Source organism: Peromyscus eremicus, chromosome 6 (genome assembly GCF_949786415.1).
Source record: "Peromyscus eremicus chromosome 6, PerEre_H2_v1, whole genome shotgun sequence".
Taxonomy (NCBI): Eukaryota; Metazoa; Chordata; class Mammalia; order Rodentia; family Cricetidae; genus Peromyscus; species Peromyscus eremicus.
Window position 1 is genome coordinate 11,350,121 of NC_081421.1, and position 27,063 is coordinate 11,377,183.

General features: G+C 37.3%; 1 long non-coding RNA gene across 1 annotated transcript in view; it reads right to left on the reverse strand.

Annotated features, from left to right (window-relative positions):
- Positions 1-2,651: 2,651 nt before the first annotated feature.
- The window catches only part of LOC131912357 (uncharacterized), a 93,308-nt gene continuing 68,896 nt past the window's right edge, over positions 2,652-27,063 (reverse strand). The window contains exons 2-4 of the long non-coding RNA XR_009379605.1: positions 18,813-18,927; positions 12,372-12,427; positions 2,652-2,752 (exon numbers count right to left, since the gene is read on the reverse strand). This is a non-coding gene — a long non-coding RNA (uncharacterized LOC131912357). The remainder of the gene's footprint in view (positions 2,753-12,371; positions 12,428-18,812; positions 18,928-27,063) is intronic.

A 27,063-nucleotide genomic window follows, 5' to 3' on the forward strand; every position in this document is an offset into this window, starting at 1 on the left:
TTCGATAGCACAGAAGAGTGAGCATGGTTGGCAACAATTATTGTATATTTCAGGGTAGCTAATTGAGCAGATTTTGAATGTCCTCAACACATACACACACACACACACACACACACACACACACACACACAATTAATGTTTGGGGTGATGTACAAACAAATTATACTGATCTGATCATTATGTATTACATACTTGTACTAAAACCTCACATAAGCAATAAATGTGTAGAATTATTATATCAATACAAATTTTAATCCAATGTCTTTTGGAATGTTTAAAGTGTGGCGTTACTAGTCCATTCAGAGAAAGATTGCTTGGTTATTACTCACCGGGACTCCGCAGCTTCTTTGTAATTCAAGTGCAATTACACCTTGACACCTTAAACAGCATTAGTTTGGTTTGCCCGTTGCCGCCACTAACAAGGACGTTCACTTCCCACTTTCCATGGATATTACAGCACACCTATAAAGGACTACCTGTGTGTTCCTTGAGACTGCAAGTGACCAATATCATGTATACAAAAGAAAAAATGCAGTTAAAATGTAACTAAAAGAAGTTAATAATCTCTAAAGAGAAACTTCACATCTCCACTAAATAGCTTACTATGTAACTCTAATATGACATTTTTATTAAAATATTCCCATACCTAGATTATACTTTTATATTTAACATTTTTTTTGGGGGAAGCTCTTTCATGAATTACATAACTAATTCTGAAAACAGCTTTTTTATTTATGCCTTGCCTACTTACAAGTGATTATTCCCAAAACTTTAGTCAGTTTTTTTCACATAAACTGTTCTTAAGCCACGAATCAGCTTTTTTACTTTCCTTTAATAATTAAATTCTTAATTAATATTTATCAGCAGAAAGACTGAGTGCTATGCTGACTACTGAGTTTAAAATGGAGTGTGTTTGGCACTTTCTCCTTTCCTTTTATAAATCTCAAACTCACAGGTGAATTCAAGACTAGAAATGTCTTAACTTCAGCGAAACAAGGTGATATCTGAAAGTCTAAATCTCATGCTAGGAGAAAAGATTGCCTCAAACAGTAAATTATAAACAGAACATGTCTGTGATGGCAATTCTTGGTTGTCAACTTGGCTACATCTGGAATTAACTAAAACCCAAAAATAGAGGGCACACCTGTAAGGGATTCATGCTTAACTGGAAGTGAGAAGATCTACTTCTAATCCACATTTTTGAAGTGGAAAGGTACACCTTTACTCCAGATCTTTAATCCAGACCTAATCTGGGCCACCCCTTCTCCTGGAAGTCTATATGAGGACATGGAAGAAGAAAGCTTTTGTTCTTTGTCTGTTTGCTCTCTCCTCCCTAGCAAGTCCATTCCTTCACTGGCATTGGAACCTACTTTGTCAGGCTTCCAGTGTAGACAGAAGACCAGCTGAGACATCCAGCCTCGTGGACTGAACAATTACTGGATTCTTGGACTTTCTGTTCACAGCCTGTTAAGTCATCCTAATAAATCCTGCTCACGTGTGCACATGGCATGTGTGTGTGTGTGTGTGTGTGTGTATGTGTGTGTTACATACAACTGCCATTAAATACATTTGTTCTTTTTTTCATTTTTTCTTTTTGTTGTTTGACAACTTCATATAATGAGTTTTTAATCACTTTCACCTGATTCTCCTCTTTTATCCCCCTTTCCCACTAGAACCCTTCCTCTTAACAACTCTCCCACCCCATTTTCATGACTTGTTTCACGTGTAACCCACTGAATTTAACTAATTGGTTGCCAAAATGTGGTGGGAAGTTACATACTTGAGCAAGAGCAACTTAGCAGTGGCTACCCCACTAAAGAAAGACACAGTCCCTTCACAAACAGTAATTAATTGTCAATAGTTCCTAGTGGAGGTCCTCATGGGCCCTCCCTCACCCCTGATAAAATAAATGCTCATGCCCCACCCATGTGCAGGGAACTGCAGCTGCAGTGAGTTCCTAAGGACAAGGTCCATGTCGTGTTCAGGAGATGTCTTTCTGCTGCAAATCTCCCCATTCCCTGGCTCTCTTCTCCTCCTCCAGGAATCGCTTTGCCTGTTTTCACACATTTACTGATCCTGTGGACTTTACACTCAGTTCCAAGTACCACAAGAAATCCAATTCTAAGCTCTTTAGAATCTAATTGACCTCATAGATCACAGCGGTGAGTGTTTAGAAGAGAGAGTCCTGCTAGACTGTGTCTCCATTTGTTTAGGGCTCTTTATGGCTATCAACAAGACTTAGTTATTATGAGACTTGCTCATAAAGCCTTTAAAATGTATCTTATTATTGAGAATGTAATGGTTATCCATTACACTTCTAATATTGACATTGTTAGTATAGAAGAGCATGTGTGTGTGTGTGTGTGTTGATTTTTTTTAACCTTTCCCTCCTGACAAGCTCTCTTATTGAGCTACATAGCTGTGTACTAGTCTTCTCAGGTTTCCCTAGCTAAAGATAATAAAATATGCAAACAATGGATTTTATCATATCTTTTCCAGTACTTATGACCAATGCCATGGCTCCTTGTTTTATTACCTTGGCTAGGCTCTCTCCACTATACTGTTGAATTGCGACAAATGTGTCAAAGGTCCTCATTTAATTTACTATTCTTTAGAAATTCACTCAGTAAATAACCATTTGATATACACAACACAATAGAGAGTACTCTAGAGACATAGGACCTACTGAGAAAACAGGGGGACAGCAGATGGCTCCTTGGCTCTTGTGGCACCATTAGTTGAAGAGAAGACACTATATAAAAGAAGGAAATTAAGAAGTTAACTTCAGTTAATGTCAAAGGCTGTGGAGAAATTAAGCACTAGCGCAATTAAGAAAAATGGAATTTTTTAGTTAGTGGGTAGTGTTCCTTAGAAAACAGTTTGACATGATGTCAAACAAACAAAACTTTTCCTTGCTTTACGACTGGAGTTTGGACCCCATCATTCACATTTGTTTGTTTGGTATTTAACTATGAAAAATTTAAATTAACTTTTTTGAAGATAATTATGACACCAATCCACAATTTCCTGTTCTCTACTCTGCACCTAGCTTAACAGGAATGACAATCATAGATTTTACCACACTGACATACAAACTTTTAAAAGCAAAGCAAAGAAGCAAATTTAAAATCTACTATGTCATCTATATTGAAGAAATATCAAGGACTATTTCTCTTAAATGAGCATTTTTCCCCCTTTAAGTGATTTTTCCAATGGAAGGAGAAATTACAGACTAAATAAAAAACAAGTTTGCTGTTTCCAGAGACACAAGCAGAGGCGCTATTTTAAGATATACCCATTTACTAAAGGAAGAAGCCAACGAAGATTCTAGTTTACATAAATAATAGGATATTGATGATGGTGTGTGATACCCAGGGACTTCAACCTCAAATATATTAAAGCTCAGAAGTTTTCTCATCCCTATTACTCTTCCTGTTTGATGATTCTAATATGTGTGCTGAGAGGTTGTATAATTTGTATTTTGCGAATCTGTTTCTATTTCACTCTCTGATTTCATATCATAATATTGTTTACTGTGCTTATACAACTTTAAACAAAAGCTTAATTTCCTTTAACCCACAATACGTTGGTATGGTGGTTTGAAAGAATATAACCCCCATAGGCTCACAGGGAGTGGCACTATTAGGAGGTGAGGCCCTGTTGGAGGAAGTGTGTCACTGGGGGTGGGCTTTGTGGTCTGAGATGCTCAAGATGGGCCCAGCATTTCTCACTCTTTTCCTACTGCCTGGGGAACCAGATGTAGAACTCTCAGCTCCTTCTCCAGCACCATATCTGCCTGCATGCCACCATGTTTCCCACCATGACAACAATGGACTAACCTCTGAAACTGTAAGCCATTCTCAATTAAATGTGTCCCTGTATAAGAGTTGTCGTGGTCATATTGCCTCTTCACAGCAATAGAAACCCTAACTAAGACACTTGACTTATGGTAAATTTGTATTCTTGTGCATAATCAATTAAATGTATTTTTACATATATATATATTACACACACACACACACACACACACACACACACACGTATGAGGGACCTCATACTATAAATAAGTTGTTCCTTATCTAGAAGTTTGAATTTATTTTATTTATAATGAATATTTTTTTAATTTTAAAGTTAAAAAATAGTCAATTACATCATTCTCCCCTTTCATTTCCTTCCTTTCAAAAAAATTCATGGCACCTTTTTACTTTAGCTGTTGTTGTATCTCTTCAATCTACATGTCTCCCTAAAGTTATAAAAAACTACCTGCACAGTCCATATAGTGTTACTTGTACATATATAATCTGAGAATGACCGTTTGGTAATGGGCAACCAGCTGGTGTGGTCTTCCTTGGAAAAACTCTCTCTATTACTCTCTGAATTCCTAACTTGCAGGCAGTTCTCTGTCTAGGGTGGGGGCCTCTTGGTGAACTTTCTCCTTTCCATGTTAGCAATCTATATAGTGTTGTCTTTATTCAGCTCTTGTTTAGGCAGCTATGTTGGTGAGATTTTTTTTTAAATTACACACGTCTTAAAGTGATTTCAGCATCCATTTGAAATATTCATTTTAAATAGACATGTTTTACAAAAAAAAAAATGTGTTGTGGTCAGATGTCAGGAGCTCAAAATAGCAACTGGGAAGAAGTGATGGGAACACCTCAGTTGTGTTTTATTCTATCTTGGAATCTCCCACCAAGAACAGCACAGCAAAGCAAACAGAACCTCTTGTGAGGATTCATGCTGCTTATCTGAAGTCCAACTGCTTTCTGCAAGTGTCATACGTTAGATCAATAATATGAAAATGTCAGATTTTTACATCTTGCATTGGAAGGTCGTCCTCCACTTCTCTTTATAGCTCGCCTTTTATTACTAAGGGTTATTTCTGCTTTCCTTATTTCACGGATAAATGTCCTTCACAGAAACTCCCTTGCACATTTTTTTTCTGAGACCACAATTATAACTCGCATCTCTTACAACTTTGTCTGCATATATCATAAGGGTTTTAAGTATGATAATGTAAAACTATGATAATGACAGTATTGAAACAAAAATGGCGATGATGAGGCATCTAAGTGCAATCAGAACACCAATCACGGCCGCTCATACACACCCAATTAGACAGGGAAGGGGAGTATTTTTAGATGTTTCTTTCACCAAGAAGATATGACATCTAGGCAGAAGGAAAAGGACAACTTCATTTTAAGTGCGTGTTGAAATATCTCATAATGACTATGATAAGGGAAGAAAGGTTACCTTGATAGAGTTTATTGTTTCTATAGCAATTCTGTATGACTTTCTAAAGAGATAAATTCATGTGATTCTATGGCTAATGATTGCTTATGTATGTGTTTAGAGTGTTTCCATAAAAAGTTAAACTATGCACTCTTGCTTAGAATCACAGCCTGCCACGTCACCCACACACAGAGAAAAACAGTGCCCCTGAGTTCAGTAAGGAGATCTTTAACTGGTTTTGACTAAATACAATATATGCTATACTTTTTAAATTTTCACTTATATTTTTCAAGATTTCATACATATATACAATATATTTTGTTCTTATCTGCCCCTATTTAGCTCTCCAATTTCCTTCAGTCCCTTCTACTATGTCTCTGTCCCAACTCAAAACACAACCTCTTCTGTCTTTCTTTTTTAATAACATACAAAGCACAATAAGTGCTGCTCACAGGCTCATAGGTGTAGAGTCTTCTGCTGGAGCCTAGATCACCTGCCAGGGGCCACAGTCCTGAAGAAAATTGACTCTTTCTATCAATTACCAATATCTCTGCAGCTAGGAAACGGGGAACATCAGCCCTTCCCACCCATGCCGTAATGGTGACTAGCTTGATGTTGTACAGTCCTTATGCAGGCAACCACAGCTGCTGTGTGCTCATAAATGGCTATGTCATATCCAGAAGACAATTTCACAGCAGGCCTCCCCAAATTCTTGTTCTCAGTCTTTACTCCCCCTCTTCTGAGAGCCTTGAGGACTGAGGATGGATGTGTCTGAGTTGCTAGTATATCAGTTTTATCACGACTGCTATGATAAAACACTATAACCAAAAGCAACTTGGAGAGGTAAGGGTTTATTTTGCTCATGCTTTCACACCACTGTTCGTCATCAGTGGAAGTCATGGAAAAAACTCAAGCAGAGCAGGAACCTGGAGGCAGGAGATATGGAGGAGATACGGAGGAGTGATGCTTACTAGGATGGTTCCTCCTGGCTTGCTCAGCCGGTTTTCTTATTGAAAACAGGACTACCAGCCACAAAGGGCTGGAGTCTCTCCCATCAATCACTAATTAAGAAAATGTCCTACAGTTTGCCTGCCTAAAGCCTTATTTTATGCAAGCATTTTCCCAATTCAGTTTCCCTTCTCTGAGATTACTCTAAGAATAGCTGGCACCAGAGGTTGCTATAGTTGTCCCATTTAGGGATGACTACCCCACAATTCCATATTCTCTGAACTCTGCCAGCTGTGAGTCTGTACTAACTAGCACCCACAGCCAAAAGAAGCTTCTCTGATGAAGGCTGAGAGCTACACTAACGTATGTGCATTGAGATGCACTAGAAAGCAGTTTGATACTATATCCATTTTTGCAAAGCAACAGTAATAGATTCTCTCCTAAGGCCTGTGAGTCCCCCCAGCTTGGGATTCTTAGCCTTGTTTGCAGTATACTAGGCATGAGTTCTCTCCTGTAGTGTGGTCTTAAAACCCAATCCGAAAGCTCTTAGTTATCATAGATTGGTTACAACATCCATGCAACTACTATACCAATGGAGTGATTATAACTAGTGAGAGATTTGAGAATCATTTAGAGAAATAATTATAATATGTCAGTAAGGCTAATAGTCAGGATGAGAATAACTTATAATACTTCAATAAACTTTGCATAAAAGGCATTAATCCTTCATCATTCCCAGCATTAACACTGGATAAAGTTAATTATAGTATTCATTTTCTTCTTCATTTAAATTCTGAGGTTCCAAATTCAAACATACCTTCTTGACATTCAGACAAAGAAAAAGCCTCCAAATTATATTTATTTGGAATAGCAGATCGTTGTAATGGGGTTTTACATATTGAAGTGAGTAATGAACATGTTCCAGGAGGCTGAAGCAAAAAAAAAAAAAAGTAGTAGAAGGTATTTTCTTTGTTTATTTAGTTGCTTTTTATTGTTGTTCACTTTTGAGAAGGGTGACCTTGTATAGTTTGGTAATGACACTATCCTGTGTTAGGTTATGAGTGCCAGGATTACAGACATGAACAATTGGGTCCAACCAAAATTAAGTTTTTAAAGTGAAATGAGAATAATTACACAGGTATTTTTTTTTATTTTTTTTACACAGGTATTTTGATCTGACAATTTTCATACATACAATGCTATATCACAGATGTTGTAAACATATTGGGTCAAATTTTGACAAGGTTTTCAAGACTGAATAGTCTAATGGATGTTTTTTAATAAACTCTTCAAAAAGAAAATTATTACTGTCAATCTCAGATTTATGATAAAAAGCTACAAACAAAAGAAATTATGTGGCATTAACGTATAGCTTCCTATAGAGTTTAATTGATGTGTCTCATCTTCTACATTAGTGTGATGCAGTCAAAATATAATGTTAATGTAGTGGAAAAGATGTTTTTTCTATACCAGTTCCAAATTTATAGCCAAGTTTTTACAACAAAAATATTAACAACAAAATAAACAAAAAGCACATACAGGTACACTTAATATAAATTTCATAAGACATAAGAACCAGCCTCATGGAAAGAAGAACTGAGAATGATGAAGGCCAAATACTTCCATGTTAAATATACAGTTATGAAGAACTATGGGTAAAGAGTATAATCCATTCACAGCCAATAAGAAGAGATTTATCATGGCTGTGTTCAGAATCTCCTGACAGCTCATCTTCAGAGATGAAGTTCCTTCTCACTGGACATGAATATGGCATCTACAAATCAGAGTCTTAAGACCCTTTTTAGGGGCACATAGGAAATCCTTCTTAATGCAAGCTGGAGTCATCCTTGTGGATTCCTGAGAACTTCCCTAGCACCTGGTTTCTCCCTATCCCCATGATGTCTCCCTCTATCATGGGAGGAGGGAAGAGAGGGGGATCTGTGGTTGGTATGTGAAATGAATAAAAAATTTCTTAATTAAAAAAAATTAAAACACCAAGTTTTAATATCAGCAAAAAAAAAATAGATAAAGATAAAAAAGAAAAAAGAAAGAAAAGAAAAGAAAATTCTCCTAGAATCTGTGCTCTGCCTCAGGGCAGTGGTGTAGAGGGAAGGATAGAACTTTCTGCCCCTGAAGCTTTCATTGATGAGGAGGTAGCATGCTGTGCCATCATGCTCACTAAACTCCAACACAACCCATAATTCAAAATTGTCTCATAATCAGTGTTGATAAAGGGAAATAAGAAGAATGAATTTAGTTAACAATACCTAAAGCAATATATTAAAAGTATGTTTATCAACAAATAAAAAATAATTCATAATATTTGATCAAAGTATTATGTTCATGTTGTATACTTACCATAAATATTCATTATGACAGCTCAGCTTTCAAGTACTAAATGACCAGACAGTGAGCAGCTACCAAAATAGTGCAATATTTTTTTTAAAAAAAAGGCCTCTTTTAGGAGAGCTGTATCTCTATAGAAATGTTATCATGGTCCTATGGACAATAGCCCTAATTACCGCCCTAATCGGGAGAGGGAGATGCTTACTAATCTTTACCTGGCCATATAGAGAAGGGAGATTGGCTTTTCCTTGTCCACTAGCCATCTGTAGAAGGGTTGAGTGACATGAAAGTTTCCGACTATTACCCAGGTAGAGAAGAGATCCATCCAGGGAATGATAGAGGGAAAAAGACACATGAAGCAAAGGGGCCAACTCATTCTGCCTTTAAACCCTGATTCCTGCTGGTACCCGCAGCCTGAAAACTGGTCATGTTTAGTATGGATTAACCAGGGTCCGGGGATTTCGCTACGTCCTGCGTGGGATATCTGAGGGAAAAAAAATCTACATACACTATGTTCTTATGTCTGTTAATTTTATTCCTCTAGGACAAAATTTTATCAATACAGCTACAGCCCATCAGGCATTCAGGGCAGGAATAACTCTAGATGCACCAAGTTCCTTATCTGTCTACTTTATTTCTCTGGGATGAAATTCTGTCTACATAGCTTCAGTTTCGTCCAGTTCCTTCTCATAGTCCTGTTAACGACTAAGCTCTTATGCTTCCAGCCTCATCTTCATCCTCTGTTTCTTCATTCTCCATCTCTACTACTTTCTACTCCTGGCTCAAGAGCTCTGCTTTACCATCTACATTTCCTCTGTGTTCTCTTCTCCATTCTGTAGGCTCTACAGAAAATGCCTGTCTTTCTTTTCCTGGCCATGCAGTTCTCTGCGTCATCAAGAAAGTTGCTCTACCTTCCACCTTGATATGTAAAAACCTCTTTTGTACTCAGTCAATTGCTCCAGAGAGCCGCTAGGCCTCAAGGCATCTTTTGCACAAGAAACAAAGCTATGCAGCTTCAGCCAGCTTGTCTCCTAGGCTCAGCAGGGGAGTTAGTTACCTGTTTGCCAAATGGTCTGGTAATGTTTGGGCACACAAGAACTTCATAGCAGAAGACAGCTGAAATATTAAAAGCTGGATAGCACCAAATATTCATAATAAATAGCTTGCCTTTCAACAGACCCTTGGCCGGTCAAAGTATAGCTTTAATACACAGCTGAATCTCTATAATATATTCTTGTGGCCAACCACAGTTTAGAATCACTGCACCAGAGGAAAAAGGTAGCCCAACTATCATAAGAATGTGGACTATGATCTCAATAGCTAGAAGACACCTCAAAAATCAGCCACACATTCTTCTACAAGGAGTGTGGAGATCTAAGTAGCTTTTCTGAGACCCTTGTCTACAAGGCAGAAAGACAGCATCATCGGTACCAGAAAACCAACAAACAGTGAGCCATACAATGAGAACCCAAGACCTTACTGAAAACAAGTAAAGAGTTATCTGCCTGCCCTGCGTCTATTGCTCTGTTCTTTCAACTGGAAGAACCAAGCAGTGGAGAAGGGGTGGAGACAGTGTAGTGAAACTAACAAGAAGACCACAAGCCAATCCTCACTATCCCTGCATGCTATTAGAGCAGAAGCTAGGTCTTATGCTGGGAAGGTACTCGAGATCAGAATTAAATCTTAAATAAAATAGAATTGTTTGGAGAAGTAAGATTAGGAGGTGGAGAGATAGCTCAGAAGCTAAGAGCATTTTTTTAATGCTTTTGGAGAGGGTTCAACAATTTCCAGTGCCCACATGGCAGCTCACAACCATATGTAACTCTGGAGGGTCATCAGTCCTCTTCTGAACTCTTAAAGATGTTCCACACAAGTGATGTGTATACATACATGCAGACAAAATACCCATACACAAAAAATAAAAACATATCTTCAAATGAAAAGAAAGAAAGAAAAATTACATCAAAATTCATAAGTTGTTCTACATCACTAAAGGAGGTAGTATCCCAGGATGAAAATGATCTAATAGAGGAAAATTAAGAACATAAAGGAAAGAATTGAGATGTTAAGAAAGATAAAGTCATTCCATAATGATACTCCAATGGATTGTGATTTCTCAACAAACAAGTTAAATGTATGCTACCTCCCAACAAAATGCTGTGGCAAAATGTGAAACAAGCCACATGTGTATGAAAGTTGAAGATAAGACATAAAGTCTAGAGATGAATATTAGAAACCATAACCAGATATATAAAGACAGATTGTATGTTCCTCACCCACCACACCAGATGCAAGAGGAACATGCATTTCTTCATGTCAGAAAGTAGCCACAGCATTTGATTTGAAAAGCCATAAGAAATAGTTCCTTTAAGATTAAAATTTTGGAGTTCTTTTGTAGCTTGAATGGAAGCAGGAAGAATAGTAGAGGAAATAGCAACTGTCTTGTAGTTATCATAAGCAAGAGAGGTAGGGCATGGAAAGCATGGTTGGGAAGGAGACATTTCTGAGATCAGACTTCCAAGACATGATGACAGAGGGATTGTGAGTGGCTGAGAGAGAAGATGAAAAGAGCTTTCTAACTCCCAGATAAGTGGAGTGATGAGATGGTAATTCCTGGAGTGAAAGTGAAGAGTGATAGTACAGCAGTGTGAGAGCAGGTAGTCTGGAGTCCCTGAGGACTGTCTAAGAACCCAGCCCACTCACTGAATGTGGATATTCCAGACCCAAAGAGATACGGGCAATGCAGATAAGAATTCTGGTGATAAGAACATGTTGTGAATGTTGACATCCATGGATCTCTTTTGTAATGGACAGGAAAGGAACTATCCTGTAGGGAAACCATTGTCACCAAGACTAAAGGAGAAAGACGCTAAAGAAGAGGGCAGTCAAGGGTCTCACAGGGTGCAGATATGTTGAATGACAAGTATCAGGAAGAAAACACTGGTTTTGACAAATGGGAAGTTATTTGTGACCTAATTGAACAAGTTCAAAGATAGTACATCAATCTAAAGACAATGGAATAACTAGGAAGCTATGGCAGGACAGGAAACGGAAGTAGATGTGATCAGATGGTTCAAAGAGCCATACCACTCCTGAGCTAGATCCATGGGAAAATTGATGAAGCTCCTTAGGGACCTGCCCAGGGCACTACCAGAGCTGAGTTCTACAGCAAAGACTGTGAAATTCAAGCTAGCTTGACAGGAATTAGACTCCAAGCAATATTGCAAACACTTGGTTACCCTTACTAAAACAATGATGAAATTACCAATGCCAGACAACTTTATTACTAAAATCAATGCTACATTAATAAAAAATGAAAATACAAAATTGTGTTGGGATCTGCAACTATAAGGAATCTTGAGAATTTAAATATATTATAAATTCACTAAATAAATGATAAAGGGTCTTATTTTAACTATATTTCAAAATTAAATAATTTTTCTTTTAGTCTCTCCAGATAATTTTATATATTTACTACCTGTCAGGGTCTATAACTAAAGTTAAAAAATATGATGTTGAAAGTTTTTTTAAAAAATCAATAGCATTTCCCTTGTGTTAGGAAAAATTGAGAAAACAAAGTAAATCACGGATTGTTTAATCCTTTGCATTTGATTGATTTTAGAACATGTTAACTTGAATATTAACTTTAAGGGATCATAGATTTTAAATTTTCCCCTTAAAAACAAACACTTGGATCAATATTTAAGTATGAAAATATTAGATATCTTATTAAGTTTATATTCTTCATAATTTCTGTATGAGAGATTACTTTTCATGAGAACAATGGAACCATAAATAAAATATAGACTTTACTTCTGAGAAGCTAAAAAATAGCAGGTGGTTTTTACCTTGTTAGAATGTATCTGCAATTGTTATAATCCCTGGCCATCTTTCTATACCATTCCTAGGTAGAAGAAAAATAAACAGAAACAGTTTAAGATAGAAACTGGCACATCCTGAGCCCACTTTAAAAAATAAAAATTAAAAAAAAAACACTTTTGCTTCATATATCACTTGCTTATTATTATGTAAGCAGCCATATTAATATTTCTTGTAAAGAGATTTTATAAAATGGAATTGTTCCAAGTTTAAGAAAAAAAATGTAGCAAAGTCCAGTTCACCAGTAAATGTGATACTTAAAGCTAAAAGATAACATTGAGCAGAAGTGGTAATTGCCATCTGTCTCCAAAAACACAGAAGCCTACGCAATGCCAACCAATATGTTCTGTCAAAGCGGTGACTTAAAATACGTTCTGCTAGCACTAAAATGGCAATAAGCAATTTGAAGGGAAACTTATACTTGACCAATTTGTCCCCCACAGCTCATAAACACCTCTGTTTGTGCCCTTGGAGTTTATCAGGGCTCTGAGAGACATTTATTGACTTTTACTTGATCTCCTATTGCCAAAACACACCAAGGTTAACACAGTTACTCAACACCTTTGATGCAGCCAGGAAAATGTTTGACTGAAAAATGTGTGCAATTTAACCAACCATGGAGCAAGTGCCTTCAGGAAGTTCACAACCACAATCATTTCAAAATGTCACAGTTAACCCAGCACAGTGACAGCTCACTCCGCGAGTACACCTCAGGCCTGTCTGTTGAGAAGAGGCAGGCCAGCGTTGAAATGGATACTTGTTTTCACTCCTGAGTTAGCCCTGGAATGTGGGTCTTGTTTTTTCTCTAGGAAAAATCCTGGAACAAAATGTATTGGAGAGATAACAGGTACATCTAATTCTTTCTATCAGATACTGAAGTAATGTGAGAATTTTCCAAATACTCTAGAAGAAGTCATGTAACACTCCCAGTCCAACCAAAAAGGAATGTACATTCACCTAATTGAAAATGTTAATCCAAATACACTCTAAACAACCTGCTAACATGAAGCTTTACTAACAATATTTGTTGTCTGCCAATCTTCAATAAGTGACTCAGTAATTACAACCTAAACATGCCACCTTTTCTACTGCTAATTAGGAAATCACAAATTTTGTAGGGAAAATTAATTAATAACTTCAAAGACAAGTAAGTTAGAGGCAAAAGGGAAAAGAAAACACACATACACACACACACACACTCAGAATCTGAGTATCAGAAAATTTGTTGTCACTGACTTAAGCCATCTTTGGCCAGTCCCTCCAATTTGTACTTGTGGGCCACGTCAGGACTCAGCGATGCTAAGGTACACTATTTTCACACAGTGAAATGTGCCGTAGTTTTGTTGCTTAGGTAAACTATTAGTGAACAATCTAACTTGTCATCAGTTAATGTTTTAAATACAAAGCTCTTCTATGTCTGCCCAAAAGAGGTAGTTATACTAGTGCACAGTAGACTGCTTCTATACCACATTCTAAGAGGACGTGGTGCTGCGGCAGTCTCTGTCAGTTGACTGAACAGCCTGAATATTGCTTAAGGAACTGAAGTCTCTTTCTAAGCGATGAATTCTTGGGGCTGTTAGGAGAGCTGGCAGAATTGGCACATACTGCCACTTCTCCCTTCCACACTTCCCTCCCTCGATTGACTTTGCAAAGGAGACCAATTTCTAAAATAAATATTACCTTTGTATAATGCATAACCTAATCCACTACACACTAATTCCAACAAATATTGATAGAGATCCCTTCACCAGTTAGAGATGAACGACGCTACCACTAAGCCATTTTCTCTATTTGCCGATGCACTAAATGTAAAAAGCCTTTATCCCTAATGGAGTATGTGAAAACCCTGAGGTTCCTACACCAGCACCTTCTGAATAAACTGGGTCAGATTTACAGCAAGAAAATACCATATTTCGTTATAATATCAGAAGGTAGCTGGCACAAGAAAGGGATTAATTAGAGAGTTCATGTAAATAAATTACAAAGAGCAAATTAAATATTTGTCTTTGGGTCTCCTGGGTCATGCGCAGGTGACAAGTGTTAAAGAAATACCCAGGGCTGAAGAGATGGCTCCGAGGTTAAGGTGCTTGCTGCTCTTCCAGAGGACCTGATTTTTACTCCCGGCATTTACATCAGGTGACTCACAACAGCTTAAAACTCCAGTTCCAGGGGCTCTCATGGCCTCTTCTGGACCCCACAGGCACCCTTACTCATATTCATAAACCCACATACATATACATGACTAAAAATAAAAATTAAATCTTAAAAACAAACCCAAAGCTCACATTCAGATACTAAATGACATAAAATCAACAAAAATATTTTTTAAAATATTTTCTTTACCAAAACACTGACATTTCATCCTTTTTATTTATATAGAAGTGGTGTCTTCAATAACTTCATTTATGGTCCTAGAACAAGTATTTTATAAATAACATAAAATATTAAAGGAGAATGATTTCAAATAGAATGGAAATACAGTGTGAACATACTTGAACATATTTTTATTTAAAGAAGTCCATTTTCAACTAGATTATTTTTAAAATCTGGCAAAATACTTTCTACACAAAAAGTATATTCTGAACTTGTATCCAGGAGCTATTTAAGTTTCTCATGTGGCATTTCTGTACAAATGCAAGTGAATTCAAGGTTAAGGTTTTAGAATAAAGTAGGGTCATGATGTTCATATCCCCTTTGCCTTTAAGATCAACAAGTGAAAAAATAAAAAGCAAAAAAGAAATCTTCCAGAAATATTTCTAAGTAACTAAATAGGCGCACTTGACAAGTGTTGGGAAAAAGCAAAATAGGATTGTAACAGTCACATGTGATTGGAAGTTACATTATAAACCTTTAACTTCTTCCTCAGAGCCTGTAACAAGGTGTGTCTTAGAAATGGTCTAAGAATCTGCACTGATGTAACCCAATAATATCATATTAAGGAAATGATTAAACACCAGGAAAAATTACCCCAAGTAAAATCACCTAAATGCCAAGGCAAGCCCATGCTATGGACATATATCACTAGGAAGGGTGCTATGGACATAATTAACTAGGAAGGGTCATCAAGGAGCAGCCATTTTCCAAGTTGCTGTTTTAAGATGGGAACCCTGTCAAGGTCCTAGGAGTACAAAATCTTTCTAGGACAAGGTAGTGGTCATGATCTCGGGGAAACAGTAGAATGATATTTTTCCATGTAGATCGAGGCCTTAGAAAACTACATTGAGTGCATCCAACTTTAAAATAATTGTTCTCAAACAAAATTGAAAGTTCCTGCCTCAACTGAATGTACCAGGCTCTGATGACTCCCCCTGGGAGGCCTTACCTTCTTGTAGGAAGGAATGGGGGATTGTTTCCGGGGGGGGGGGGGGGGGGGGAGACGGGAGAGGAGGGAGGAATGAAGAGGGGAATCTGTGATTGGTATGTAAAATGAATAAAAAATTTCTTAATAATAAAAAAAGAAAAAAAGACAGTTGATTTATTCAATTTCATGCAGTAATGCTAAAAATTAAAATTAAAATAACTCTGTGGTCTGTTTATAAAAGATACTTAGTATTGTCATTCATGGATCTGAGGAGTGACTGTGATTTAGTTCTATTATCTACATATTCCTTTCCTGAGACCATTAGCTTCACAGGGCACATTCTTCTTATGGTGAACTCCAAAGGACAAGCTGCCATGCTGGCATGTCACTTGTTCAGGACACCTCTTCTCACCTTCCAATGGACACTGAATATAAATCAAATGTCACATGACTAATTCCAGGAAAATGTGCTCCACTAAAGGAGTCATTTAGAAAGTGTCTTATCCAGGGTTCTCTAGAGCAACAAAACTGATTGAATATATACATGGATGCCATACATGTGGATATATGTATGTATGTATGTATATGGGATTTATTAGAGTGGCTTACAGACTATAATCCAGCTAGTTTAACAATGCTGACTATAAATAGAAAGTGCATAAATCCAGGAGTCATACAGTCCACAAGGCTGGATGGCTCAGCTGGTCTTCAGTATATGCCAGAATCCTTAAGAAGACTCTAATTCCAGTGAAGGGATCAACTTGTCATTGAGAGTGAGGGCAACAAGGCAAAGAGCAAGAACTTCCTTCCTCCATGTCCTTTATATAGGCTTCCAGCAGAAAGTGTGGCCCAGATTCAAGGTGAATCTTCCCAGCTCAAAAGATCTGGATTCAGGCTGGAGAGATGGCTCAGAGATTAAGAGCACTAGATGCTCTTCCAGAGGTCTTGAGTTCAATTCCCAGCAACAACATGGTGGCTCACAACCATCTATAATGAGATCTGGTGCCCTCTTCTGGCCTGTAGGTATACATGCAGGCAGAACACTGTATACACAGTAAATAAATATTTTTTTAAAAAAAAAATCTGGATTTAAGGAGGAAGGTCTTTCCACTTTAAACTATATAATTAAGAAAGATCCCTCACAGGTATACCCAGCTGCTTGGGTTTCATTCCAGATGTAGTCAAGTTCACAACCAAGAATATCACAGAGAGGGAACATTTACTAAAATGTCACAAAGCCATTATAAATGTCACAAAGTCATCAAAAAGAATGAGCTCCCACTGTCTTTTTGAAGACGAGACCTGAATGGTGTTATTTAAGTTTTTCATGACCCAGATGAAAAGATATGTGTAAGATTTCACAGATCCAGGGAAGAACAAAAGTATGTTAAATGTTTAATAGTGCTTTTTTTCTGTATCAAAGATCATTTATTTTTATTTTTATTTGTTGTGTGTGCACACATGCTCATGCACGTGAGTCATGGCATTAATGTGGAGGTCAGAGGACAACTTTCTGGAATCCATTCTCTCTTCCTACCATGCAGGTCCTGGGGATACATCACAGGTTGTCAGACTTGGTAGCAGGTGTCTTTACCCAATAAGCCAACTGGTCAAGTAATTTAATAAATCCAATTATGTTTTTGGAGGTAAGGATGTATAGCTAAATACTGAGATGATATGATTACTTGCTGTTGTTTGGTTTTACTCTCTTTTGGGGGCCTGCCATCCAGTTCTCAGATAGACCACACACAGAGGCTTATTCTTACTTATAAATGCCTGGCCTTAGCTTGGCTTGTTTCTTGACAGCTTTTCTTAACTTTAAATTATCCCATCTATCTTTTGCCTCTAAGCTTTTCCTTTTCTATTCCTTTATACCCTTCTTTATTTCTTCATTGCTGGTTGTGTAGCCGGGTGGCTGGCCCCTGATGTCCCTCTCCTTCTCTGGTTACTTCTTTCCTCCCAGATTTCTCCTTCTATATATTCCCTCTACCTGCCAGCCCTGCCTATCCTTTCTCTTGCCTTGCCATTGGCCATCTAGCTCTTTATTAGACAACCAAGTGTTTTAGAAAAGCACAGTAACACAGCTTCACAGAGTTAAACAAATGCACCATAAACAAAAGTAACACACCTTAAAATAATATTTTACAATAGTTACTAAATACAAAGTGAGAGGGTATGGCAGAGATAAGAAAAAAAAATGAGAAATAAATGGGTTATACAGTATACAGAGTAAATAGGGACCAATAGAGATAGCATACCAGCTAAATGCATGGCATGCTGGAGGCAACCAGAAGGAGGAAGTAACAAACTGTAAAAAGTTAAAAGAGCTACAATCTTGGACAAAAAGTGTAATTGAAGAAACTGCGTGAGGATAATTTTGTTTCCAGCAGAAAGCTTTCCAGAAGACACATAGAAAGCAGCCGGAAGACACTCACAGGTACACACAGAACATGGAGAATAGAGTCTGTGAGCTGGAAAAAATAGACTTTCTCTGGAAAACGTTGTTAAAAGTGACTGAGATGAAAACAAATCATAGCCAAGACACAGAAATTAAAACAAATGCTGCCACCATTCAGTTTCTTGAAAAAGTCATGTGTCAGAAGGAAGAAAAGGAAGTTAGGCTCCAATGTCCTCAATGAAGTTTAATGTCAGTGAAAGTCAGAGCACTGTAGATGGAATAGAGACCATTAACCAAAAATAGTATGTTGCTAAATAAATTTTCAAGAGCCCATCATTTTGAACTGTGCTCCTATACTAAGCTGCCTAGATCAGACCAAATCAGCAAGGAATGAGTTGGTGAAAAATCATACAATCAAATTGATTTTCTCAAAACTAGGAGATTGACAGCAACCAATCCAGCGGTGTTGTAAGGAAGCCACTTTTGTTTTAAGCCTGTAAGAAAAGTAATATTTTTTTTCTGCTAACCTTGTGGTTTGTTTGCTCTCCTTTTTTTTTATTCCTGCTCAAGCTGTCTTGCAAATGCTGATGGCTAGGTCAGGCCTGAGAGCACAACTTTGTATTTCATAGATAATGCCCCAGGATTTAAAACTAGCTAAAAGGACAACCAGATCTGGAAACCAGTCTCTGGTAATATCTAATTGCCACTTACAGATACAACTGGGAGGCATATATCCCATGCAATGACCACAATCCAACACCACGAAGACTGAGGCAGGAAAGTGGGAGGAATTTCAGCTGCTGTTAAACTTCTTCAACTTTTCTTTCTGGAGAAAAATTGGAAAGAAAATAAATGTAAAGATATCAGCTTTAATAGCATAAGTATCATTTTAGTGTCAGTATCACAAAATTGTTTGCTTATAAATGCAATTGCTTTATTTTGGAATTCTGCAGTTATCCAAGTTCTCTTATTATACCTACTGTCTACTGACCAGCTGTACTCATAGTGACAGAGACAATGTCAGGAGACTCCAGCAGAAGGAACCAGGGATTAATCAGTTCTTCTGTTCAAGGGTGTTTGGTGTACACTTTGTATCTAGATGGGGCACAGTTCACTGTGTAGCCAATTTATGAGTTTACATGATGCTAAATCAGACAGGACACTGTTCCTATACAAAACTGAGAAATTATGTTTACTTCCTAAGTGAACACAAGAGTTGAACTAAAGATAACTGAGAAACCCCTCTGGTCAGAAGAGTACCTCCCACTCTTTATTTACACTGAACATGCCCAGCACTGAAGCAACTGTTTATTAGGAATCATGGGAGTCCCAAACTGTTCTGGGGACAGAGAGCAGACTAGGGGGAAAGAGATGTCTGGAAGACAATCAATACCCTATTACAGAGGACTTTATGGGCAAGTATAATACCTAGCAAGTGCACGCAATGGTTATTTTCAAAGTTGTACTTTGCAACTCAAATATCTGTAAAATCAAAATATTAACCGTGTTCTAGAGTGCATTTTCTGAGATTTTTAGGGGCTTGGTCAGAACAAAAAGTGCTCCGAAGCAATATAAAAATCAACCAACAGCCCGATTTATTACTAAGGACATTTTGAGCTCAGGAGTTCTAAAACTATGAACTAATTCTGAATTAGAGCCCCCAAACGTCTGGGGTTTCCAAGCTAAGTTTGGAAGCACAGGTCAGAGGAACCCTTTGCCTACTAGATCTCCACTTTCAGGGATAGAGGATATATTTACACCACAAACACAGGAAGGGCAAATCCCATCATTACAGTTGGTCTGCGTGCAGGTCTCAAGAAACAAATGTCAACAAACACTCTGGATCTAGATATAAGATGTTTTCAAGAATTGTGTCCCCAGTAAGATGAGAGATAAGGCTTCTAAATGGCAGAGGTAAGAGGTGGAAATGGCCGTGGATGTCATTCCCTTTGGAGATGGGGTCTTACAAGATGAAAGAGACATCAGACATATCCGCTGCTTTTCATCTAGGACACAGTGATTAAAGTTCTTCATCTGTCTTCCCGATTCTTAGAATAAGAAACCAGATAGACTGGGTACAATAATAAACAAGCTCAGATTTACACAAGACCAACATCATTTAAAAAAATAGAAAGGTAGCATTAAAAAAAAAAAAAGAAAGGTATAAGTAAAAAAAAAATCAAAAACAAACTACAAATGCATTGTTGTTGTTAAATGCTAAGAATAACATTTAAAATATTCTGACATGAGCTGTCTGCTAAGAGTTGTTAACTGACTCATTTTATGAGAACAGAAACTCCAGCAATGGAGCTAAACTTAAAATTGGACACAGCCACCAAATTAGGGGGTATAGAAAGGAGGTTTTTGTATTGTGGGAGAAGAGTTGAACATATTTCAAGACAGATGGTCAGCGTTTCTGAGGATGGATGCTCTCCTTCTGTGTGACAATGAGTGACATCATCACTGACAGAAGTTTCTGTCACCTACTGAGGTCCATCAACTCTCCCCAAAGCAGTTCAGTGGGTGGAGGCCTAATTGTAGCTTCTGCTTTGCTCCTGGGTAAGTACCATTTAACGTAATTATGTCTCTCTGATTTAAAATTTAAGAAAAGCATTAAGACTTGTTTGGTATAAGAGTCTATAATTAATTTCTGGGCTTTCAATTGTTTTTTCCTTTATGATTGCAAGAAAAGAGAAATGTCAAAGATGATTTAAAGCAAGAATTAAATTACCTTTCTTATAGTTCTGATTGTTAACTGAGATTTATAAGCTGCCATAGCATCTTCTTCAAGATGTTAAAAGGGGTCATGGGGAAACAGCTTTCAATTTAAACAGACTGAAAGCCAAGCATACACTTAAAAGTTGGTTACTACTTGAAATGCACTTTTCCATAGTAATCGTAAAATAAGAGTGAGCTCGGATATGCTCTGAAAAGGCAGGGGATGGTAACTCTCACACAGATTTTTGCTTTATTTTGATTTATTTTCTATGGAAAGTACTTTGGCTTCATTTCAATATAAACTTTTCCTGCATGAAAACTTTGACTATAAACCATTGTCTGGCATACAGTAGATGCTTAATATGTATTTGTTAAATAAATGTATATGACCCTAATGAGGCACAAGGCAGTTACATTGAGCTACACAGCTTCAATTACCTTTCTTTGCCTATTATTCAGGTTGCTAAGTGGATCATCAATTGAGCAAGGACAATGGACAGAATACACTGACAAGCGTTCCCGATAAGGAATTACAATCTATTGAGAAAAGAGACATACATGATGTGGCTTTGTGTCTAAGAGAAAACAAAATAATTAAAAAGGAGTAGAATGAAAGTGTAGTATTGTAGGCTGTGAATAAACCCAAAAGCATATTCAGTTCAGTTAAAACCAATTTCTAACTGTAAACAACGAAACTTAATGCCCATTTTATCAGCATTGATATCAATACTGAAATACAACTTTTTTTTTTATTTAACCAAAGGCTGAAGTAGGATTCAATGTCTAGTATTTCAATAATTGTAGTGATTAGAGATGTATTGTATTATTTACATTGTACTACTTATTTGTTGAATATAGCTTGTTTTGAACAGAAAAGAGGTTCACAATGCATAAAAGGGACCTAGTGTTCTCACTGCCTTTGTTGATATACTTCAAAAGTGGTCACGCCGAAGCCTTATCCACTGCAGCCTGCATTTAAGTCCTGGCCAGATAAAGGGGCCCGTATGCTATGGACAGCGGCTAAGCAAGCCTTAGTAAAGAAAGGCACGGGTAACATTAAGGAAAAGCCACAGGGCTGGCTGAGTACTCTATAAGCCTAGGCTGACATTTGAGGCTTTTTCTCAGGGGTACAAGGCAGGGGCCATTCTCAGAAGCCAGTGACACTTGCAGCTTTAGAAGAGAGCTTCATAAACTGAGTTTCAAACTAGGGGAAAGCAAGCATGGGCTAAGAACTCGGAAAGTCCCTGACCTCTGATCGTCTAGTAGGAACGTCGGCTACGAAGGTCAGCCTCAGCGGAAACAGAGCAATGTGAAATGCGTAAGGAGCGAACTGAGCGGAAATGGACAGGCTCCAGAACTTGACTGACAAAGCAAAGAAGCTGAGGTAGCAAGAAACAGCTCCAGAGAAACTACCAAAGCTCTGGGGTGGGGGGTGGGGGGGATGACCAGAGCCCATATAGTATATGACTATGCCCAGCCTTCCAACAAACTAACTTTCTTTTGGTATGTATCATGGATTTGACCAAACAAGCAAAAACTGGTTCACAGAACGTAAGATGTGGAATATAATGCAGTCACGGGATGAAATCGCCCAGGAACAAGGCAAACTAGACCAGTGTGCACTATTTCTAAGCCACAAGGGAACGGTGCTGTGGCTCCCTAGTCTTAAGAGTAGAGACACTTACTGGCAAGAGGTAGAAGCCATGGGAAATAAAAGGAAGTAGTAAATGACACGAAGAAAAACACCAGGAAGAAGAAATTGGTATGCACAAGGACTTCCAGGTCTTGCCCAACTCTCAATGGACTTGGAAGTACTACAGGCTGCTGTGGGATGTTCTGTATGGCAAATGTGTTGCTCTGATTGGTTGGTAAATAAATCACTGATTGGCCAGTGGCCAGGCAGGAAGTATAGGCAGGACAAGGAGGAGAATAAAGCTGGGAAGTGGAAGGCTGAGTGAGAGAGACACTGCCAGCCGCCAAGATGACAAACAGCATATGAAGATGCCGGTAAGCCACAAGCCATGTGGCAAGGTATAGATTTATAGAAATGGATTAATTTAAGCTGTAAGAACAGTTAGCAAGAAACCTGCCACAGCCATACAGTTTGTAAGTAATATAAGTCTCTGTGTTTATTTGGTTGGGTCTGAGCAGCTGTGGTACTGGCGGGTGAGAGAGATTTGCTCTGACCATGGGCCAGGCAGGAAAACTCTAGCTAAATCAGGTAACTGTAAGAGTGTGAGTTTATATGTGGGTCCTCAATTCTATCCCATTGATCAATGCAAAGATGCTTTTATGCCAGTACCATGCTGTTTTTATTACTATAGCTCTATCTTATAATTTACAATCAGGGATAGCAATATCTTCAGAGGTTCTCTTATAGTTGAGAATTATTTTGGCCATCTTGAGTTTTAATGTGTTTCCAAATGAAATTGAAGATTATTTTTCCCAATTTCTGCAAACACTGGATTGGAATTTTGATGGTGACTGTGTTGAATCTATAAATTGCTTTTGATGTCACTATTAATAGGTCATCTACACTCCAGGCAGGCCTCAACTCCCAAGAGTAATTGGGCAATATTACCTGAACTCGACGGGGAAAAAAAAAATCTCAATGTTGGGTTAGTAAGGAGATGAGGGTGGATATTGCAGGATTGATGAATGGAAAATACATTGTAAAAAAATTTTCAATGAGTTAATAAAATATTATATTAAAAATTTTGAATGTGTGACTATTTCTTACAATAAAATGGAACTATGAAAAGAGTGTATATTTTATTGCCACTTCTGGTATATCTGTATATCATTCCATAGTTTAGTATTTTTATTTATAAAATATTTAATTACTCCACAATCAAGGCTGTCATTATCATGCTTTAACAATTTGTTTTATTTTCACTTTCCAAATAACATACTGAGAACTCTTGATAGAAATACAGAAACAAAACTAAACAAAAATCAAAGCCAATAATAACATAATCCTCTGTCTGCAACACATATTGCAAATAATAATTATTCCTGAAACATGTGTCTTCTGTGTTTTTAAGTTGTTTTCTAGGAGGCTGGTAAATCTGTTATAAAGACAGCTCTAGTAATTTCCTTGAAAGAAGAATTACAAAACACCTCCTCTCCTCTAACCGCAGTTATAAAACTTTCCCCCTATACTTTGTACAAACAACTATCCAATCTGCATTGAATGTTTAAAAAATACCTTTATTTTTGAGACTATAATTGTGTCATTTACCCCTTCCCTTTCATCTCTTCAAACCCTCTCCTGTTCCCCCTTACACTCTTTCAAATTGGTGTCCTTTGTTTCTGTGTCGCTTCATACAACGTGTGTGTGTGTGTGTGTGTGTGTGTGTGTGTGTGTGTGTGTGTGTGTGTTGCACTAAATGGCCCTCCAAAGTGTTGCTTTTTTCTCTGATTTTCTGAAACAAGGTTTCAGCTCTGGGTATCCTAGAAGTCTTTCTGTAGACTTCTATAGACCAGGCTGGCCTCGAAATCAGAGAGATCCACTTGCCTCTGCCTCCCAAGTGCTGGGATTAAAGGCATGTGCCACCACTTCCTGGCCTGAATTTTTAAAATATAAGTGTGAAGTTGGGGAAATGACTTTCATCACATGTATTTCTCAGCAGTGCCCCCTCCTAGTATAAAGGGCCACACTCTTTGGGACAGAGATTCTATTTACCTTTTTCATCAATTGGTGTGTGTCTTTTTGAGTTATTATCACCATCATTTAATTACTGTTTTTAACCTAATCTGGTATTAGAATTAGAGTCATGTAGCTCCTACAAAATGAGTTGCATAAAATTTCTATGCAGCGTATTGTTTTGAAACAGTTATTAAAACATAGCAATTGCCGCATGTTGGATAGAAGTAGGACCATATTGGTAAGATGCTGAAAATGTGTAGGACATATCCCTTTAACATTATTTTCAAAATTTCTTTGGCTAAAGTTTATCTTTTGAATGAATTATAAAATCAGGTTACAGAAAATGTCTCCTGGAAACATCCATCAAACCCAGTAGCCTACTTTTGAGGAAATTGAATTTTATTTTATTTTATTTTATTTTTTACAAATTTGATCTTCACATCTGATAGCTTAAAAGTCTCTCTATCAATTCAGAACTCCACTCCAGTCAAGGACACAAGATATATTTCCATTAATTTGTATCCTTTTAATGCTCCTCGGCAGATTTCTGATAGGTCTTACACACTGCTTGTTAAGTTTGTTCCTTAAAATTTTACAGTTTTTGTTGCTAGTCCAGATATTGTATTTTTCTTTTTAAATTTATTGACTGGTTATTTCTCCCAAAGGAAAAAGCTGTGGATTCTTTAGTCTGTCTGTACTCTGACCACTCCTCTACTATTAGGTATAGCAGACTTTATTTTGTTGAACATTATGTATCTTTAACAATAATGTACTATAGAGAGACTTTTAGGTTTTAATTTCATTATCTCCAACTCTTACCACACTGATGATTATAGCATTAGATTGAATCTCTACAATAAAATTAGGGAAGGACAGTAGTTTGGAGTCCTTTCATCTACTTGAGTATATTTTTATTATTTCATTATTAGATAAAATTTGCTAAGACTGCATATGTATATTATCATCAGGTTAACAAACTTCTATCTTGCCCAGAGGAAGATATTTCTATGTCTTATTTTACATATATATTTTAATGAGAACTGCAAGTAGAAGTATACGGAAATGCCATTCCCTAGATGCAATACAACCATTGTAATTGCTGATTCAGATCAACTATAGTTACCTGCATCCAGCCCACAGAAGACAAGCTCTAACGACAATTTTCTAATGAAGGGCCCTGCTCATTATCTCTGAGCTATTGGCTGTGGATAGACAGTAGGAGAGGAGGAGAGTCACTTTCTTTAGTTATATACCCTATGCAGAACCCACCAGTCTCCAATGGATAACTCCAAACTCGTGGTCACATGGATACCCCTGGTTAAGATAGATGGGTCACAGAATGAAATGAACAGACAAGACTGCATGAGATAGATTTGTGCTGTATGAGAAGGAAGTGTAGATAGAAGGTGGGAATTGAGAATGGTCAGTATGGAAATTACACATATGTGAAATCATAAATTTAAATTAAGTTAAAATTTTAGAGTAAAAGACATAAAATGGATTTTTATTTATATATTTTTAAAGTCAGAAATCTATTTATTCTCATTTAATGCAGTGAATTAAACTAAGTTTTTCTAAACTTCAGCCATAAAGTAATTGAGTCATAATGGTTTGTAATTTAAAATGTGTATTGAGTACAGAATTGAATCTGCATTATTGTAAGAAACAATAGAGAAATCCCATGTAGGTTTCACTGATTACTATCACCACCTATGGCATAATATATCCCAGATATTGGTGTTGACACAAGCCACAAATCTATTCAGCATTTTTACTTTGGTTACACTTACATACACGTGTAATTCTACATAATTTTATCATGTGTAGGTTTATGTATGAGTCTTCCACCACAGTCAAGATACTATTTTCACCATCACAGTGATCAAACCATGCATTTTTCCAATACCAGGTCCACTTCCTCCTCATCCCCTAGCCTACCACTGGTCTCTTCTCCTGAGGACTACCAGTCTCTCCTCTATTTATAAAATGTATAATTTCAAGATGTCAGATAACCCAAACCACACAATATGTGACTTTTTAGAATTAGCTCCTTTCACTTAGAATAATGCCCTAGAAAGCCATCTTAAATATTTACATGAATCAAATGCATGTATAATTTTAAGTTAGGCCTCGTGGTGCATCCCTGCAATTCCAGCATGAAGGTGGAGCAACTAAATCATGAACTCAAGTCCTGCATTGGCTACAGAGGAAGTTCAAGGCAATCTAGAGTATGTATTGAGATCGCCTCGAAAGTCAGTGTATGTGTAAAAGTACATATGTGCACACATACGTCAATTTTTCTTCTTTTTTGACTGTGTATGGTATATATGAACACAGTGTGTTTCACCATTACTACTGAAGACCATGTAGACTGATTCTAGTGTTTGGCTCCTGCAGAGAAAGCTACTAAACAACATTATACAGGTTGTGTGTGTGTGTGTGTGTGTGTGTGTGTGTGTGTGTGTAAACACAAGCTTTGTTTCTCTGGAATACACAATAAAGAATAGAACCAACAGGCCTGATGGTAATGCTTATATGCATCTGCCATTTTCTAATTTATATTGAGTGTTGCTGTTGAGTCTTGAGAGTTGAATA